The sequence below is a fragment of the Macaca thibetana genome, chromosome 3 (assembly GCF_024542745.1).
Source record: "Macaca thibetana thibetana isolate TM-01 chromosome 3, ASM2454274v1, whole genome shotgun sequence".
Classification (NCBI taxonomy): Eukaryota; Metazoa; Chordata; class Mammalia; order Primates; family Cercopithecidae; genus Macaca; species Macaca thibetana.
This window is the reverse complement of record NC_065580.1, coordinates 153176014-153194074: the sequence shown is the minus strand read 5'-3', so window position 1 is coordinate 153194074 and position 18061 is coordinate 153176014. Positions and strand designations below refer to the sequence as shown.

Below are 18061 nucleotides of genomic sequence, written 5' to 3'. Positions count from 1 at the left end.
CCTTGTGCTGCAGGAGGGTACACTGGCATGAAATAGGGGGTAGGGGAGCCGCTCTCGGCGGGGCACTCCATGTACCTCCAGATCCATGCACTCGGGGACGGGGTAACACCTCAGGAAGCAGCCTGTGCGGATGTCAGGATCCATAGTTTAATACTCGTTAGTTTGTCCCCTGTGAAAAGGACAGAAAGATTTTCTCCCTACTCCACTCTCGTGCTCAACACAGAACACTTCCTCAGTGAGATGCGTGGGTGTTTCCCCCTCCCCAAGCAGTTCTCCAGGGCACCCGGCTGGGCGCCCCCAGTTCCACTGAGTTCCGATGCATCAGATCCCCCAGGGCCAGGGCTCAGTCCCATGAGACTGCCCCACTGTCAGATGCCAATCCCAGGTTGTGACCCATGACCCATGGCTGGAGGCTGGGGTTCCCCTGATGCCCTCGAGTTTGATCACTTGCCAGGATGGCTTGCAGAACTCAGGGAAACACTGGCTGTGTCTGCTGGTTTCTTGTAGAGGGTGTTACGAAGGATCCGATGGACAGCCAAGGGGAAACGGGTGCCGAGTGAGGCCTGGGGGGTCCTGGGTGCCAGGGCTTCTGTCCCTGGGGAGCTGGGGTCCACAGGCCTCCCAGCATGTGGGTGAGTTCACCAACCCTGAAGCCCACTGTACAAGAGTTTTGAGGGAGCCTGGTCTCCAGCCCCTGTCCTTCCTGGAGGATGGCAGGGAGACAGCGAGTGCTGTCGAGGGCCCTGCAAGTCACCTGTCACTCAGGTGGGATTGGAAGGGCCTGTTAGGAGTAACAGTAGACGCTCCCATTCCGTAGGAAATGTAAGGTTTTAAGAACTTTGTACAAGAACCAAATAGGGCCGGGCGCGGTGGCTCACGCCTGTAATCCCAGCACTTTGGGAGGCCGAGGCGGGCGGATCACGAGGTCAGTAGATCGAGACCATCCTGGCTAACACGGTGAAACCCCGTCTCTACTAAAATACAAAAAAATTAGCCGGGCGCGGTGGCGAGCGCCTGTAGTCCCAGCTACTCCGGAGGCTGAGGCAGGAGAATGGCGCGAACCCGGGAGGCGGAGCTTGCAGTGAGCCGAGATGGTGCCACTGCACTCCAGCCTGGGCGACAGAGTGAAGACTCCGCCTCAAAAAAAAAAAAGAAAAAAAAAAAAGAACCAAATAGAACAAAAGATGCTCCTGTCACACTTCCCACTCAGGAAATGACAAGGAATTTACAAGCTTTGTGTCGGGAACCAGGGACTAAGACCAACAAATACCTGCTGCTTCTCACACAGCTCCCCAGGCCCGCACCCATGAGGAGCAGGTACTGCCTTTGCAAGCACTTTCAGGAGTAGCCGATCTGTCTTCCTCCTGCTAACAGTCAGGCTGTCAGGGTGGGGGCCGCCGCCCCGCCGTGTCCCAGAGACCCTGGCCTCCTCCGACTGCGTGCTCAGGCCCCGGCTTCTGTCCTAGCTGCTGCTCGCCGGTCTCAAGATGGCTGCCTTGCCCCGGCTGTTTCATCTGCATTCCAGGCAGGAAAGTTGAGAAGGGCATACCTGGGCTTTTCCTTTTGAAGACTCTCCCTGAGCCCCACCCCACCGCAGGGGGCCTGGGCTGTCACCCTGTGGGCTGAGTCCAGGGCTGACATGTCGGAGAGGTGTGTGAGAGGGTGCGTTTTGGGATGGCAGCCAGAGCCTCCTGCGGCTTGGCAGAGTGGTCAGGATTTCAAGTCCTGTGTGTCTTTGACCCTTTACCTGAGCTGCGTGAGCAGAGGTATTTTCCTGTTTCTTTGTAAGTCTTTCCTCACTGCACTTCAGCCAGGGAGCCGGCAAGTGGCCATTCGACTTCTGACTTGGTCTCTTCTGTAGGTGTGGGGCCCGATCATGTCCTCGTGGTCAGTCTCCCTGTGATGATGAGAATGGGAAGACAGCCACGGCGCCCACCCTAGCAGGACTCTCTCCCCTTGCTGGCACTGGTCCAGCTGCTGTGGGCGGCTGTAGGCACAGTCCTGGGCCCTCCTGTGGTTGCTCCCAGCCACGCTGCTGGCTGCTTCCGCCGTCCTGGCTTGCAGAGACTCTGGGTCATGCGGGGAGGAGGGCAGAGTCCTCCCCCCTCCTCGGGCAACAGAGGATCCAGCAAGATTCCTTCCTCCCCACCCTGCCCTGCCCCTCCCAGCCTGGGCAGGCAGATAAAAACCAGGGCCCCATACTTCTGCCACCTTGTGCCGTTCACACACTCCAGCCAGCGACCTGCCCCCTGGGTCCAACAAGGTAAGGCCAGCAGGGCTGCCTCTGAGCAGAACTCTGTCTTCTCCGGTTGACTTTGAGGCACCCGAGTCATTGTGGGTAGACAACAGGGGGAGGGAGAACGGGAGCTTGGGGTCCTGGTCTCAGACCCCATATTGTCTCCAAGTCCGTGCCCTCTGGGCTGGACTCTTCCTCAGCCCCAGCCCCAGCGCCTCCAGCTCCGCTCTGTCCCCTCAGGGGGCATTGACCCTTGTAGCCCTGTGGCTTGTTGCCCCTGCACCCCATAACCCTGGGTCAACTCGAGCACCTCTGACATTCGTGCATCTGACCTGCGCCTGTCTCCAGCGCCCACATTCCCACACAGAGCTCTGTCAGGGCGTGCCACAGCACGACTCCAGAGTCCTCTCCGCCTCCTCCGTCAGGGCAGGCCAAGCCTTGTCCGCTGCAAATGTCCTGGGAGTAACAAACCCAGAGCTGGCCTCTCTGGTGTGGTGGCCGCCGGCTCCATGTAGCTGCCTGCCCGGGAGAAGTGGCAAGGCCCACGTGTGAGGCCCTGAGAGCTGAAAATATGTACTGGATTTCAGTGTCCAATGGAGAAGTCCGTGATATTTTGGATATGTTGGGTTAGGTAAAACACATCATTAAAGTTAATTCCACCTTTCTCTGTGTTTTACTGTGGCCACTGGAACATTCAGTGGCACGGTGGCTGCGGCTTTGCCTTCCCCTGCTGGGTCAGCACCATGGTAGAGGTCATGTGTAGCCTTTTGCCTGAGACACAGATGCCTGCTTGGGACATGGACTCCAGCCCTGCAGCCCTGTCCTCCGGCAGCAGTGAAGTCTGGAGCATTCTTGAGTAACGCACTGGCGGCGAGGGGGTACTGAGCCTTCACTCCCCTGTCCTTGGCTGCACAAGCTGTTTCTCTGGGGACCACGTCAGGTAACGTGTAGGACAGCAGGGGCGGTCCAGCAGGGAGGGTGTGTGCGCGTCTGTGTGGCGGGACTGGGGGTGATTTTATCTGGGATCCCCTGGGGTGGCCCAGGGTTGGCTCGGGTGTTTCATTCTCCCGGAGAACAGGCAGCTTCAGGGGCCACGTGTGCACGAGAGGAACCCCGGCCCCCGCTGCGCATTCCTAGGTTTTGATGCTGCAGCATTTAAGAAAAGAGTTCTGCATCGTGCTGCCGGGGTGGCTTCTGTGAGCTACGCAGGCTTTACTTATTTATTTATTTTTTAAATAAAAATGAGGGCCAGGCACAGTGGCTCATGCCATTAATCCCAACACTTTGGGAGGCCGAGGTGGGCGGATCATGAGGTCAGGAGTTCAAGAAGACCAGCCTGGCCAACCTGGCAAAACCCCGTCTCTACTAAAAATACAAAAAAATTAGCTGGGCGTGGTGGCGCATACCTGTGATCCCAGCTACGTGGGAGGCTGAGGCAGGAGAATCGCTTGAACCCAGGAGGTGGAGGTTGCTGTGAGCTGAGATCGCACCATTGCACTCCAGTCTAGGTGACAGAGGAAGACTGTGTCTCAAAAAAAAAAAAAAAAAAAAAAAGACAGGTTTTGCCATGTTGCCCAGGCTAATCTCAAACTCCTGATCTGCCTGCCTCAGCCTCCCAAAGTGCCGGGATTACAGGCATGAGCCACCAGCCAATACCAGATTTTAACAGTAGTCAGTCCTGGGGATGGAGATGGGGTGAGGGCTGAGCGTTCCCTTCTGACCATGTACCTCGTCTTGGTTTAAAATTTCTACAGCAAGGTGTATTACTCTGTTTTATAAAATACCATTAATTTACAAAATCTTGTATTTTTAATTTTTGTGGTATGTACATAGTAGGTATATATATTTCTAAATTTACAAAATCTTTTTTAAAAAAACCCACAGAGTTCAAAAGTTGGAGTGTTTCTTTGCTTGAAATGTTTTACTGCAGCTGAAGGGGTAGGTGGGTTTGTCTTCCCCGGCCGTGAGGCTGTCGGGGCTGGGGCTCCAGGTGGATTGGAGGACTGAGTTTTTGTTTCTTCCCAATCCATTGAGATCTGATTTTAGAAGTTAGCAAAAGGAAGCTCCGCCTCACGTGTGTCACATGCCCGGCGCCTCTCTGCTTTTCCTGTCTTAAATCGCTGTAGGCTTCTTTCCAGCTAGAGGCTCAAGTGCTCTCAGCTGATGGGAAACCTCCTTTCCAGTGAAGATGCGAGATAAGCACTTTGGTTGGGTTGTGATCCTTGGCTCCTATCTATAGAAGCAGTGACTTCATGGTGAGATGGCCTGGATTTGAGTCCTGATTCTGCTACGGATTTGCTGTGTGGCTTTGGGCAAGTTGCTGAACCTCTCTGTGCCTCGGTCTCCTCATCTGTAAGCTGACGTGAGGAGTGAATGTGCGGGGCCACAGAGCTGCCAGGTTGGGCCTGGCCTGCAGAGGGTCCTGGTGAGGGTGACTGACGTCCCTGGGAGCAGGCACCCCAGCTCAAGTTAGAACGCCTTGCCCCACATTGTGGAACTCTTCCTGTTGGTCTCGCACGCTCCCTCTCCAAGGAGCCGGGCCTGTTGCGTCCTGGCAGGGCTGATGTGGCGCCTGCTGCCCGGTGCCCTGGGAAGCTGAACCAGCTGGACACGGCTCCCGGACGCAGCAGAAATGGAATAACCACTCGGCCCACCGGAAGCTGTGATCCTTGCCGGATGCGGAAGGCTCCCCTGCACAATAAGAAGGAACGATTTGGGGCAGGCCAAGGGCACGATGCTTTCAACTCCAGCCCCAGGGGCCGTCTTCTCCGGGGCCTCCAGGCGTACCCCTGCCCTGAGTTTGACACGGTCACTGTTTTGAAAATGCCTGCTGAGAAACGCTGGCACAGCGTTAAGGAATATACACACAGGCAAGGTGGCAAGCCCCGTCATTTCAGGGGAGCAGCCGAGTTCTGTTTCCCCACTCCCCTCACCCCGAGGGAGGGAGTGAAATAGGGTAAGGTTCATCAAGAGATTCTGCAAACCAGCGTGGGCAGCACTCTGGAGGGGTCAGTGCCTCCCGCCTGGGGACAGAGGCCTCTGCTTCTCCCAACTGTAGGCTGCAGTGATCCGTGCAGTTCACTGCTCTGTCTTAAGGTTTGACTTAGGTTTTAAGTGTTTTTACTCAGAGCAAGCTGATACATGTGCATTTTAAGAATTGTGATAATTGTTCCAACAGATTTCACGTCTGAAACTACATCTTGTTTAGAAATCACTTTCCATGTAGGAGTTTTCCTTCTGGGATGCATTTCAAGCTGGGGCACTCGTTACTGGAAACGTCATCAGATTGACTGAGGAGGGTGTGTTTGCGTGTGTTTGGCCACCTACGGATACTACAGATACGGCGCTGTCTAATTTTGTTTCACAATGAGCTGAACTGTATCCCCACGCCAATCCTCTTTTTTGCCCTACGGAGCTTGTGCCTTGGTCCCACCCTGGGTGGCTCCGGCAGGTTCCTCAGCTGTGTGTACCCACCACCCCCACCTTGTCTGCACGTGACTGTGACTGTCTTTAGGAGGCCACACAATTCAGGAAGCACAGCGTGCCACCCTGGCCAGACATACCACATTTTGAAAAGTACGTGCGTTCTCGTTATTTCAGTGTGAGGTGCCTGAGTGGAAGGGCCCCGATGGCCAGTCCCCCGTGACCCTCAGAAGGAGGCCGCTGCTCCTGTAGCGGGTGCCTCATGTGGGCGGGGGGCTTTGTATGCCCACCTTTCATGGAAGCAGGGCATGTACCGTGCGGCAGTGGCAGCATGAGACGGTTCTGACGGGCTCCAGAGCACAGGAGACGGGCCTGGCTCCGGCTCACACGCGGGCTGTGTGTGCTTTGTTTGGTTTGCATAGTAACCTGCACCCTGTCCCTGTGTGGATTGGAAGGACACCCTGTCAGCCACTCCCTGCCGTCACCACACACTCCTGGAGCCTCTGCCACCACAGCCCGCGCTGACCCCAGAGCGAGTCAAAGCCAGGAGCCTTCCCACAGTGGGACTTCTATTTTTATTTGTGTCCTTATTTGTTTATTGAAAGATGTGAAGGGCAAGTGGGGTTGGCACACAGAACAAGACGGTGCTGCCTGCTGGCCACGGCAAAGCCGCCTCCCCCCGGGCGCCACTGTCCTGGGCAAGGCCTGGTCCCTGCGGAACTGGACGTGGCCTGCCAGAGCCAGTGTGCGTGGCAGGACAGGGGACACCCGCAGGGGCTTGGCCTGTGGACGCTGCTCCTCCCTGGGATGGAGGGAGAAGGTGCGGCCTGCATTCCTCAGGTGAGAGGGTGGGCAGGATGGGCAGCAGGGGCTGTGGGGCCCGCGAATGCTGGGCCTTGACTCTCCGTGTTGAGGTCCCGCCCCTGTCACCGGCCTGGAGACGGCTCCCGCCTGGCTGAGCGTGAGCTAAATCCAGATGAACGGGTCGGTGAGATGGCGCTCCCAGCGGGCTCCCAGCGTCTCATTAACCTCATAAATGCAACGGACGCTGTCTGGGCTGCAGGTGACAGACGCGTTCTCTGGAGCACTGACAGCCCAGGCGACAGCCCAGGCGTGCCGGAGAGAGAGGACTTGAGTGTCTGTCCTCCTGGATCCCAGGTGCCTCGTCCTGGTGGTTCTACGTGCGTCGTCCAGCCATGCTTTCAGGTTCAGGAAGTCACGAATCACAGTGTTTTTGAAGAAAGTGGGGAATAGTTGTCAACCATCACTCCACAGAGAGTCCCCTTCCAGGGTGCCCTGCCTCTGGGGACGCAGTCATGGGAGGTCTTGGGGCAGAGCCGCCGTGCAGTGGGGTGGGAGGCTCAGGTACCAACACCAGTGCAGCCCGGTTCCCCGTCCTGGGCCTGCCAGTGACTTTGTGGTCCTGGGCAGGATTATTTTCAGAGGCAGTGGAGCTAGCGGGACAGAGCTGTGCTGAGTGCTGAGGGATCATTTGTGTAAAGCACCTGCCACTGAGTGTGCCCTCAGGGTTGCCCGTGCGACCTCAGCGTGGCCCATGGGACCTCGCCGTGGTGTCTCAGCAACATCATCTTTCTTACTGTCCCTGTTCTCTGGGCCTCTCTCAGACCTTGGGGGCACTAAGCTCTGCCCAGTGAACTCAGAGGCTGCAGCCCCCGATTGTGGGTGTCCACAGTGGGCAGGCCTGGGGGGGTGAGGGTGGGTGGGTGTTTCTGCTGGGATGAGGGGAAGGCGGGGATGAGGTGGGGGTGCACACCTGGGCTGAGGGGGCAGAGGGAAGCAGGGCTTGCGGGTACATTCCCAGGGGGCCGCTCCAGGGTCCAGCTTCCCCACCCTGGGGCGGCAGGAGGCGTCTCCTCATGGTGGCCGCGGTGGCCCACGGCAGGCTGGCGTGCGTCCTCAAGCTGCTGGTGACAGATGCAAGGGGCCTGCTGCCCTCTCCCCTCGGGTGGATGCCACCTCCTTCCTGCATGTTCCTGTTCCGCATTACAGGTTGTTTTTATGGCCCCCCTACGTGAGATCCTGGGGCAGGGGCTGTGGGGGCTCTAGAGTTCGGGTGAACGCACGTCTGAGGCTCGTCAGGGACTCAGCGTGGGGCCCTGGGTGGATTTGCCGTTGCCTTTTCTCGACGGCCCCATGACTGGACAGCCCAGCTGCTCTGCAGGTTGGTTTTCCGTCCAGACCCGGGGTCCGGGCGGACGCTGGACGAGGCGGAGTGTCAGCGAGGGAAACAGAGACCTTTTAGAAATGGTGTCAGTGACACCTGCGTGCTGGTCCTCCCATGTTCCCCGCGTCTGGTGCTAGTGACCTCCCACTGCTGGGGTGAGGGGAGGTTAATCACACCTGGAGTTTCGTTCAGTCACTTGTGTGAGAAAGGGAATGAGGAATCTTCATGGGGTTTATCTGAAGAAAGATTTCATTGACATCCTAAAAACATGCTATTTTACGTTGCGGCTCAGAGGAGGCCTCCAGGAAATTGCATCAACAGACACTCGGTTCTTCTCTTGTAATAGTTTTGTATAAATCATTCAGTTTTCAGGTCCAGGGAAATAATCTGGAGATTTTGTATTCCTGTGACATTTGCTTGGGTGTAATATGTTCAAATGAGCTTTATTCTTCTTAACCTTAAAAAAGAGATGTGGAGGTAAAAACTGAAGAGCCACATGGAAGTAGGACACCACATCGGCCACGTTAGCGGGACTCCCAGGCAGAGAACTGCCACGTGCTTCGGCTTTGATTGACGTTGAGCGTCCGCAGCCACCAGCATGGTTGTCAGGAGTCAGACAGGGCAGCTCCCATTCATCAGAAACACCACTGGAAGGGGATTTTGGCAAAGGTCTTATACCAAAATCCGTTATTTCAAAATAAGTAAAACCATAATTCTAAACATTCTAGGTTTGCTGTAAAGAGCATGGTGAAAAGCTCCAACTATCTCAGTGTTCCATACAGGTTCTGCTTTTTACCTGAAGAGGATCTCGTGTGTGTGTGTGTGTGTGTGTGTGTGTGTCTGTCTGTCTGTCTGTCCGTCTACCTACCTACCTACCTGTCATCTATCTATAATTGACAAAATATAATTGCGTATATTTATGGAGTACCGTGTGATCTATGTGTACATCGTAGAAAGATTAATTAAGCTAATTAACGTGTCGATCAGCTCACCAACTTCATTTTTTGTGGTGTGGATGTTAAAAATCTATTCTTTTCCCGATTTTGAAATACAATACGTTATTGTTAACTGGTCGCCACACAGCACGGCTGATCACGAACACGTCCCTCCGGTCTAACTGAAACTGTTCCCTTTGATCAGCACCTCCCTTGCCCATCCTTGCACAAGCCCCCAGCCCCTGGTAACCGCCGTGCTCCTCTCAGTTCCAGCGAGATCTCTGTTTCCGACTCCTCGTGTGAGTGAGGCCATGCAGGGTTTGTCGTTCTGTGACTGGCTGATTACCCACTTAGTGTCAAGTCTGCCAGGTTCATCTGTGATGTTGCCAGTGACAGGACTTCCTTCTTCCTTATGGCCGAATAATAACACTGTTACCACCACACGCTTGCTATCCATTCGTCTGTTGGTGGGCACCTGGGCTGCCTCCATCGTGCGGCTGTTGCGGGTGGTGCTGCAGTGAACGAGGGTGTGCAGGTGTCTCTTCGACACACTGGATTCAGTTCCTTTAGATACATACCCAGAAGGGGAATTGCTGGACCTTATGGTAGTTCCTTTTGTTTTCTGAGACAGAGTCTCGCTCTGTCGCCCAGGCTGGAGTGCAATGGCGCAATCTTGGCTCACTGCAACCTCCGCCTCTTGGGTTCAAGCGATTCTCTTGCTTCGGCCTCCCGAGTAGCTGGGATTACATTTGCCCGCCACCACGTCTGGCTGATTTTGTATTTTTAGTAGATATCGGGTTTCACCATGTTGGCCAGGCTGGTCTCGAACTCCTGACCTCAAGTGATCCCGCCCACCTCGACCTCCCAAAGTGCTGGGATTACAGACGTGAGCCACCACGCCTGGCCGGTAGTTCCATTTTTGACTTTTGGAGGTCCCTCCAGACAGTTTGTGTAGTGGCCCACTGATGGACCCTCTCTGTCCCCCACAGTGTGCCAGGTCCCCTTTCTCTGCGTTCTCATCAACACCTGTTACATTCGTCTTTTTGATAATAGCCATCTGAACGGCATGAGACGACCCCTCCCTGTGGCTTTGATTTGCTTCTCCCTGATGGTTAGTGATGCCCAACAGCTCTTCGTTAACCTGCTGGCCATCGGCGTGGCTCCTTCCGAGGCACAGCCGTTTGGGTCCTTTGTCATTTGCTTTCTTGCTAGTGAGTCTGAGCCCCTTTATCCCGTAGATGCTGGGCCTTCCTCGGGCATGTGGTCTGCAGGGTCTTCTCTCGCTGGAGGGTCGTCTCTTTACCCTGTCGCTCCCTTTGTCATGCAGAAGCTATTTAGTCTGCCGCAATCCCAGTGGTCTGTGTTTGCTTTCGTCATGTAGTTTTTAAAGCTCTGCCATCTGTTTCCTCCGTGGGGAAAGGTTTGGGAGTATCGATGATGTCATCACACTCCTGGCTGCTTCTTGGCATTTTCCATGCCCAGCGTTGTTCTCAGTGCACCCCGGGGGTCTTTGGCTCTCCACAGCCTGCTGGCGTCCGTGTGTTGTTATTCTTTATGGTTGAGGAAACTGAGGCACAGCTTGGAAGCAGTTGGGCGCTGGTGTTAGACTCCAGTAGTCTCGGCATGTAGCAGCGAGTGAGGGAGGGGCAGCACATGGGAAGGGTGAGGGGAGAGTCAGGAGAGAAGGACGCCGCATACCAGATACCCAGAGGCCCCGGCGGCCTCCATCCAAGCACAGGCCCAAGCACCAGCTGCAAGAGCCAGAGGACGGCGCTCCCACGCCTGCTGCAAGCCTCACGTGGAGAGTGGATGGTGGCATCGAAACGCCAGAGGGTTAGAACTAAGTAGCTGGGCAGGGTCTGTGGGTGCAAGGCAGGAGGCCCTTGGGTCTGGAACAGCCTGGGGGCCCCATGCGCTGGCCTGGTGTGGGCCGGCCGCGCCTGGTGTGCTGCTTCCTTTCTCAGTCGTGACCGGCTGCTGTACCGGGGCGGGGGCAATGGAGCAGGTGTCTGCCCCACATCGCTCATCCTTGGTGGTTTGGGTGATGAGGTTTTGAGACCTGGATGCTGGAGAACAGGCACACACATGCCAGCCCCCCGAGCACCAGCTCCCCACCCCAGCACCAGGCCCTGAGCACCAGCTCCCCTGAGCACCAGCTCCTCCCCAACCCCGAGCACCAGCCGCCCCCGCTGAGCACCAGCTCCCATATGCCAGCCCCCTAAGAACGAGCTCCTCAAGCGTGCCAGCCCCCCAAGCACCAGCTCCCACATGCCAGCCCCTTGAGAACCAGCTCCTCAAGTGTGCCAGCCCCCCAAGCACCAGCTCCCACATGCCAGCCCTCTCGCCGCAGTGTGCCCGTCCCCACCTCCCAAGGGCGGAAGGAGGGGCCTCCAGGCCTTGCCTTCCTTTGCTGTGCCCATGCTCAGGGATGGTGACTTCATAAGAGGCCATAGAGACTCCGCAAGTCCCCAGGCCGTCGGCTGCCTGGCCCTGGCCTGCGTGGCAGCGCAACCTCATTGGTAGAGTCAGGAGGCTGGGCCTCCACTAGGAGGTTATACAGTCAGCATGGCTTAGGTGTCAGAGAGAGGAAAGGACCTGGAAGAAAAGAACTGTTTCCTTTAGACCCTGCAGGGTAACCGGAAGGTAAGACTAGGAGGTGTGCGGCAATGGTGGGGCGGAGGAGGGGACAGCGGAAACCTGCGGATGGGCGGGGTCAAGCCCTGGTCGTGAGCAGGACGACATTCAGGTAGTTGGGAGCATGAGGAGGCCACATGTCTGTGGTGGAGGAGCCACAGCACAGAGCAAGCCACACCGTGCCACCCACGTGCTGCCATATCATACCACATGCCTCTCACATGCCACCCACGCCACTCACACGCCACCCACACGCCACCCATGCCACTCACATGCCACCCACGCCAGCCACACGCCACCCAAGCCACTCACACACCACCCACGCCACTCACACGCCACCCACACCACTCACATGCCACTCACATGTCACCCACACCACTCACATGCCACTCACATGCCATTCACATGCCATCCACGCTACTCACATGCCACCCACACCACCCATGCCACTCACATGCCACCCACGCCAGCCACACGCCACCCAAGCCACTCACACGCCACCCACACCACTCACACGCCACCCACACCACTCACATGCCACTCACACGCCACCCACGCTACTCACATGCCACCCACACCACCTCGCCACTCATGCCACACATGCCACTCACATGCCAATCACATGCCATGCACAGAACCAGTGTGGAGGCTGGACAGAGGGACTTCTCAGCTGAGAGCATGAGGAAGCAGTGGGGAGCACCTGCCAATTCTGGAGAGCTCAGCAAAGTCACGAAAGTGCCGTGCTATGCTAGCACGCTTTGCTGTGTGGGCACTGGTTGATGTCACACACTGGGCCATGTGGTGGCCTTGAGTGGCGAGGGAGCAGGAGGCAGGCTCGGGACACACCACAAAAGCAAGTGTAAGAGCTGGGATTCCCAGGGGCAGCGCCCCCCCAGTAGCAGCACCCAGATCCCGCCTCCCTCCAGCCCCAGGGAGGCTGAGCCAGGGTCCCCAGCTGGGAGTGCACCCAAGCTCCTGGCCCTGGCAGGCATGAAGCCGTTCAGGAGGAGGGCAGGGCCAGCATAGCCCACAATGACCCTGCAGTTTTTACAGTGAGAAGTGGCCTTAGAGGTCAGTTGACATCCCGGAGCGGCCTGCAGGGCGGCCTCTGCGCTCAGTACTGGGCACCGGCGCCTCCGTGGAGCTTGGAGAGACCTGAGGCCGGGCCCACAGATGCTCACCGCTCGGTAGGGGTGTTCTGGGGCCTCAGGCTGGGTCCGCCTGACATCTGGGGAATCTGTTATTCAGACATGGAAAGGGAATGACTCTCCCAAGAAGGCATTTTTTTTTTCTTTATGATGAGAAAGACAGTGACCCAGGCGTGGGGCAGGAAGGACAGCCTTGCTTCTCAGGCTCCGACAACCTGGCTTCATCGTCGCAGGCGGCCACAGAGGAGCTCGGCCTCGGGCCCACAGCACCTCTCCTACTCTGGAAATTAAGGAGTGGAGAAGCCTCAGCCAGGGCTCGGGGCTTGGGGCAATGCCCCGGCTCTCCAAGTGCGTTAAGCACACGGATCATGCCAGGCTTTTTCCCTGATGGCGGCTCGAGTTGGAAGCCAGGGGTGTTGAACGGTAGCAGAGCCCGCCCAGCTGTTCCTAAGCCAGGTCTAGGCCCCACTGCAGGGTCACACGGAATGCTCACATGCTGCGGCCCTGGCCCTGGCTCCCACACCTGCAGCTCGGGCGCCCCTGGGACAGCCGGTGGGGTCAATCCGCTCACTTCAAAGAGGGGGAGCCAAGGCCAGGGAGGTCAGGTGACCTGCTGGGACCCCAGCTCTGCAGCCCAAACAGGCCAGGACTGAAGCAAAAGCAGAGAGAGGGGAGGACAGTGCAGCCCCAGCCCATTGTGCCTGACGTCGTGCCGCCTGGCACCAGGCCTCCAACCCCAGCCGGGCTCCTGAGCCTCCCCTAGCAGTGGCAAGCGCGGCATTGTCTGCCGAGGGCTGTGGACTTTTCTGTGGGCACACCTGCAGTGTTCATCTGTCTGAGAGTGGACTCCTGTCTTCCGTGGGGCCAGTGCCTCTGCCCTCCTGGCACACGGCCGCAGTGCCTCCCTCCAGAAGAATGGCCTGGGAATCAGAGCTGTAAGTTTTAGTTGTCTCCTCGTGTACAAGGATTTTCTCCAGCAGAGGAAGACACAGTGAGAGAATCAGGTGGCATGCTGGTAATGTCTGTGTTCAAAGACCTGCTTGTGAATGAGCTCTGCCCCGTAACAGTTCTGTTCTATCACAGCTGAAACGCTCACCCGACCGCTGCCCGCAGAGACTTCAGACACCTTGGCAAAAACAAGACATCTTTTCCTTTCCTTGACCGCAGCTCTTGGATGGAGGTGCGGAGGCCTAGTGCTTCTGAGTGGAGCCATGCCTGGCGCCAGCCTGGCTGTCCGGCGTCAGCTCCGCCTGGGGTGGCTCTCAGGCCTCTGTGCCTCAGCAAAAAGGGCTTCCGTGTGTATCTGCAACTGCACGGCCTGTTTCCTTGCCCTAAAATGAGCTAAAATCTTCATGATGTGAACACGCTTTTTTCCTCTTTCTAAAAAAAAAAAAAAATGACATATTAAAATAGGCTGTGGGTCCCTGGGATGCTGGTTCCCCCAAACATTTTTCTCTAATAGAAATCTTTGGTTTTGTTTTTAAAAGGAATTCTCCATTCACGTACTGTTCTGAATGGTAGCCATGTCTGCTTTAAGATAAAAGAACACCCCCACCTGCAAACCTGAGTGAGGCTGGCCCTCCTGGGTGGGGGAACGTTGACCCTGTGGCTTCCCGTGGCCCTGGAGAAAACTGAGGCTTGCTGTTATCACAGGGGTACCCATGGGTGACTTTCAGATTTGGGGAAATGCAAAGCATGTAGATAAGAAGTTGGCCCCTAGATATGTGTGAGTCCCAAAGGCCCACTCGATGGGGCGCTGATGGATGAGCTGAAAGGAGCAGAATCTGCCTTGAGCTGACCTAGGTGGGAAGCCCCAGAGGTCAGCTCCTCCGTGCTGGCCTTTACTTGGCTTGGCGGAGGCACGCGAGGCCCCGGCTATCTCCGTTCCTCCTCTGGGCCACCCTCCGGGTTGCTTTCCACTGTAGGCCTGTCTCCTTGAGGTGACATCGTGGCTGCCTCTGCACCAGCCATCACATCTTGATACAGTGAAGTCTGATGTCAGGAAAAGGGAGTTTTTTTGTTTTGTTTTGTTTTGTTTTGTTTTTGAGACGGAGTCTTGCTCTGTCACCCAGGCTGGAGTGCAGTGGTGCAATCTTGGCTCACTGCAAGCTCCACCTCCTGGGTTCATGCCATTCTCCTGCCTCAGCCTCCCGTGTAGCTGGGACTACAGGCGCCCACCCACCGCACCCGGCTAATTTTTTGTATTTTTAGTAGAGATGGGGTTTCACCGTGTTAGCCAGGATGGTCTCGATCTCCTGACCTCGTGATCCGCCTGTCTCGGCCTCCCAAAGTGCTGGGATTACAGGCGTGAGTCACCGCGCCCGGCTGTTTTGTTTTGTTTTTCTGGAGACAAGGTCTCCCTCTGTCACGAAGGCTTAAGTGCAGTGGTGCAATTGTGGCTTACTGCAGCCTTGAACTCCTGTGTTCAAGTGATCCTCCTGCCTCCGAAAGTGTTGAGATGACAGGCGTGAGCCACCGTGCCTGGACAGGAAAAGGGAAATTTCTCTTTGCAGCCTTTTGTCAGGGACTGAAACCTTTCTGAAGCTCCGAAAGACTCCTCTCTCTCTCATTAACTATCTCTAAGGCAGTCATTAGGATGCATCCCATGAAACCGATGACTTCTGCATAGCCGTTGCCTTCTGTACCTCAGGCAGGGTCTTGTTAGAAGAAGTGCTATCAGGGAAACCCACCCCTGATATTTAACATGGGTTCTTTTCTGTTTCCCCATGTGTCAGCTGGTCTGAGAAATAAAGGGAAAGAGTACAAAAGAGAGAAATTTTAAAGCTGAGCGTCCAGGGGAGACATCACATGTCCTCAGGTTCCGTGATGCCCCCTGAGCCATAAAACCAGCAAGTTTTTATTAGCAATTTTCAAAAGGGAGGGAGTGTATGGATAGGGTGTGGGTCACGGAGATCACATGCTTCAAGGGCGACAAAAGATCACAAGGCAGGAGGTCAGGAGATCACAAGGTCAGGGCGAAAGTAGAATCGCTAGTTAACTTCCACGTCCAGCTGTGCACACACTGTCATTGATAAACAGGTTCAAGAGCAGAGAACCGGTCTGACTAGGATTTGCCAGGCTGGAATTTCCTAATCCTAGCAAGCCTGGGGGGTGCTGCAGGAGACTGGGGCGAGTTTCATCCCTATCTACATCTGCATAAAGGCAGATACTCCCCGAGCGGCCACTCAGAGGCCTCCCCAGGGAATGCATTCTTTTCCCAGGGCTGTTAATTATTAATATTCCTTACTGGGGAAAGAATTCAGGGATATTTATCTTACCCGTTTTCGGTAATAAGAGAAATATGACTCTGTTCCGCCTGGCCCACAGACAGTCAGGCTTTAAAGTTATCTCCCTTGTTCCCTGAAAATCACTGTTATCCTGTTCTTAAGGTGCCTAGATTTCATATTGTTCAAACACACATGCTCTACAAACAATTTGTGCAGTTAACGCAATCATCACAGGGTCCTGAGGCGACATTCATCCTCCCCAGCTTATGAAGATGACGGGATTAAGAGATTAAAGTAAAGACAGGCATAGGAAATCACAGGAGTATTGATTGGGGAAGTGATAAATGTCCGTGAAATCTTCACAATTTATGTTCAGAGATTGCAGTAAAGACAGGCGTAAGAAATCATAAAAGTATTAATTTGGGGAACTAATAAATGTCCATGAAATCTTCACAATTTATGTTCTTCTGCCGCGGCTTCAGCCAGTCCCTCCGTTCAGGGTCCCTGACTTCCCGCAACAAAGTGCCAGGCAGAGATTGTGTGGGCAGCCGGTCGTTTTTGCATATTTTGGGGTGACTGTGCAGACAGTGCTGGACTAAGGAAGTTGTGTGGGTCGTCACTGCAGAGGGAGGAGGAAGCAGCTCTCCTTTTGCTGTTGCCTGGTGGGAGGGCTGCGATTCTCCTCCCTCCCCGACTTTCTGTCTCTCTCTCTCTCTCTCTCTCACACACACACACACACACACACACACACACACACACACACACACACACACACGTTCTCTTGGGTTTCTTGGCCTGCTGACAGGATTAAATGAATGTCTTGGTTCCATGGTGTGCATTCACACTAGAGAGCTAAGTTGGTTAACATTGCTCACTGGGATAGAAGGAACGTACTGAGGAACGTACTGAGGGTTAGAAGTCAGAATTCTTGAATCTGCAAATCTTTTTTTTTTTTTTGAGACAGAGTCTTGCTCTTGTTGCCCAGGCTGGAGTGCTCACTGTAACCTCGGTCTCCCCGGTTCAAGCGATTCTCCTGCCTCAGCCTCCTGAGTAGCTGAGATTACAGGCATGCTAATTTTTTTGTATGTTTAATAGAGACGGAGTTTCACCGTGTTGGCCAGGCTGGTCTCTAACACCTGACCTCAGGTGATCCACCCGCCTCAGCCTCCCAAACTGCTGGGACTGCAGGCATGAGCCCCCGCACCCAGCCTGCAAATCTTCTATTTTGTTTAGACACTAACTCCAGTCCTATAAATAGTCATCCAGTATTTCCAATATTTCCAGTAAATGGTGCGTCTCATATTGATCTGCCTGGTTGCCTTACCGTGTTTGTTATGTTGCTGTGTAATGAGTTACCCACAAACTTAGCAGTGAAAACAACAGACATCTATTATGTCACACAGCTGCTGAGGGTCAGGAATCCAGGAGTGGCTTAACGGGCGATTCTGGGTGTCACATGGAGTCACATGGGGTCAATGTGTTGGCCGGGGGTGCAGTCACCTGAAGCCTTGTGAGGGGGAAGGAGGGGCTCCCCCAGGCCTGGGAAGGGTGTGGCTGCCCCATTGCGCTCTCTCCTCCACCAGGTTCACAGAAGTAAAGGCTGAGCATGTCAGGACTGAGCTGGGCGAATGATTCCTGCCTCTCAGTCCACAACTTCCCACAGAGCACGAAGGGGCCGCACCAGGTCTGGGACGGGGCTGCAACCAGGCTGGGGGAGCGTCCTGGGCAAACTCTGCTGGTGACAGGTTCTTTGCGTCTGGTACCATGGGAGACGCATGAACAGTGACTTTCACTTTATCCCACTGAGGCCTCGTGACCCTGAGTGAGAGTGCATTGGTCGGGACTCCTGGGGCTCTCCCTTAGTAACACCCTACCCCAGTCCCTGTGTGCTGTCGAGGGTCCCCAGGGGCCCCCCCTTAGTAACACTCCACCGCCATCCCCATGTGCTGTCGAGGGTCTCCAGGGGCCCCCCCTTAGTAACACCCCACCCCAGTCCCCGTGTGCTGTCGAGGGTCCCCAGGGGCCCCCCCTTAGTAACACTCCACCCCAGTTCCCGTGTGCTGTCGAGGGTCCCCAGGGGCCCCCCCTTAGTAACACTCCACCGCCATCCCCATGTGCTGTCGAGGGTCCCCAGGGGCCCCCCCTTAGTAACACTCCACCGCCATCCCCATGTGCTGTCGAGGGTCTCCAGGGGCCCCCCCTTAGTAACACCCCACCCCAGTCCCCATGTGCTGTCGAGGGTCCCCAGGGGCTCTCCCTTAGTAACACCCCAC

The 18061-nt window shown here is 55.7% G+C and overlaps 1 protein-coding gene across 3 annotated transcripts in view; it reads left to right on the top strand.

The window, feature by feature from the left end:
• Window positions 1-18061, top strand: part of AGPAT3 (1-acylglycerol-3-phosphate O-acyltransferase 3) — a 123385-nt gene that overhangs the window by 52891 nt on the left and 52433 nt on the right. The window contains exon 1 of one of the 3 annotated variants that reach the window (XM_050784460.1): window positions 1181-2263. The exons of the other annotated variants lie outside the window; for them this stretch is intronic. The gene's annotated coding sequence lies outside the window, so the exon portion shown is untranslated. Of the gene's footprint in view, window positions 1-1180; window positions 2264-18061 lie in introns of those variants that run through there. 3 annotated transcript variants of the gene reach the window in all.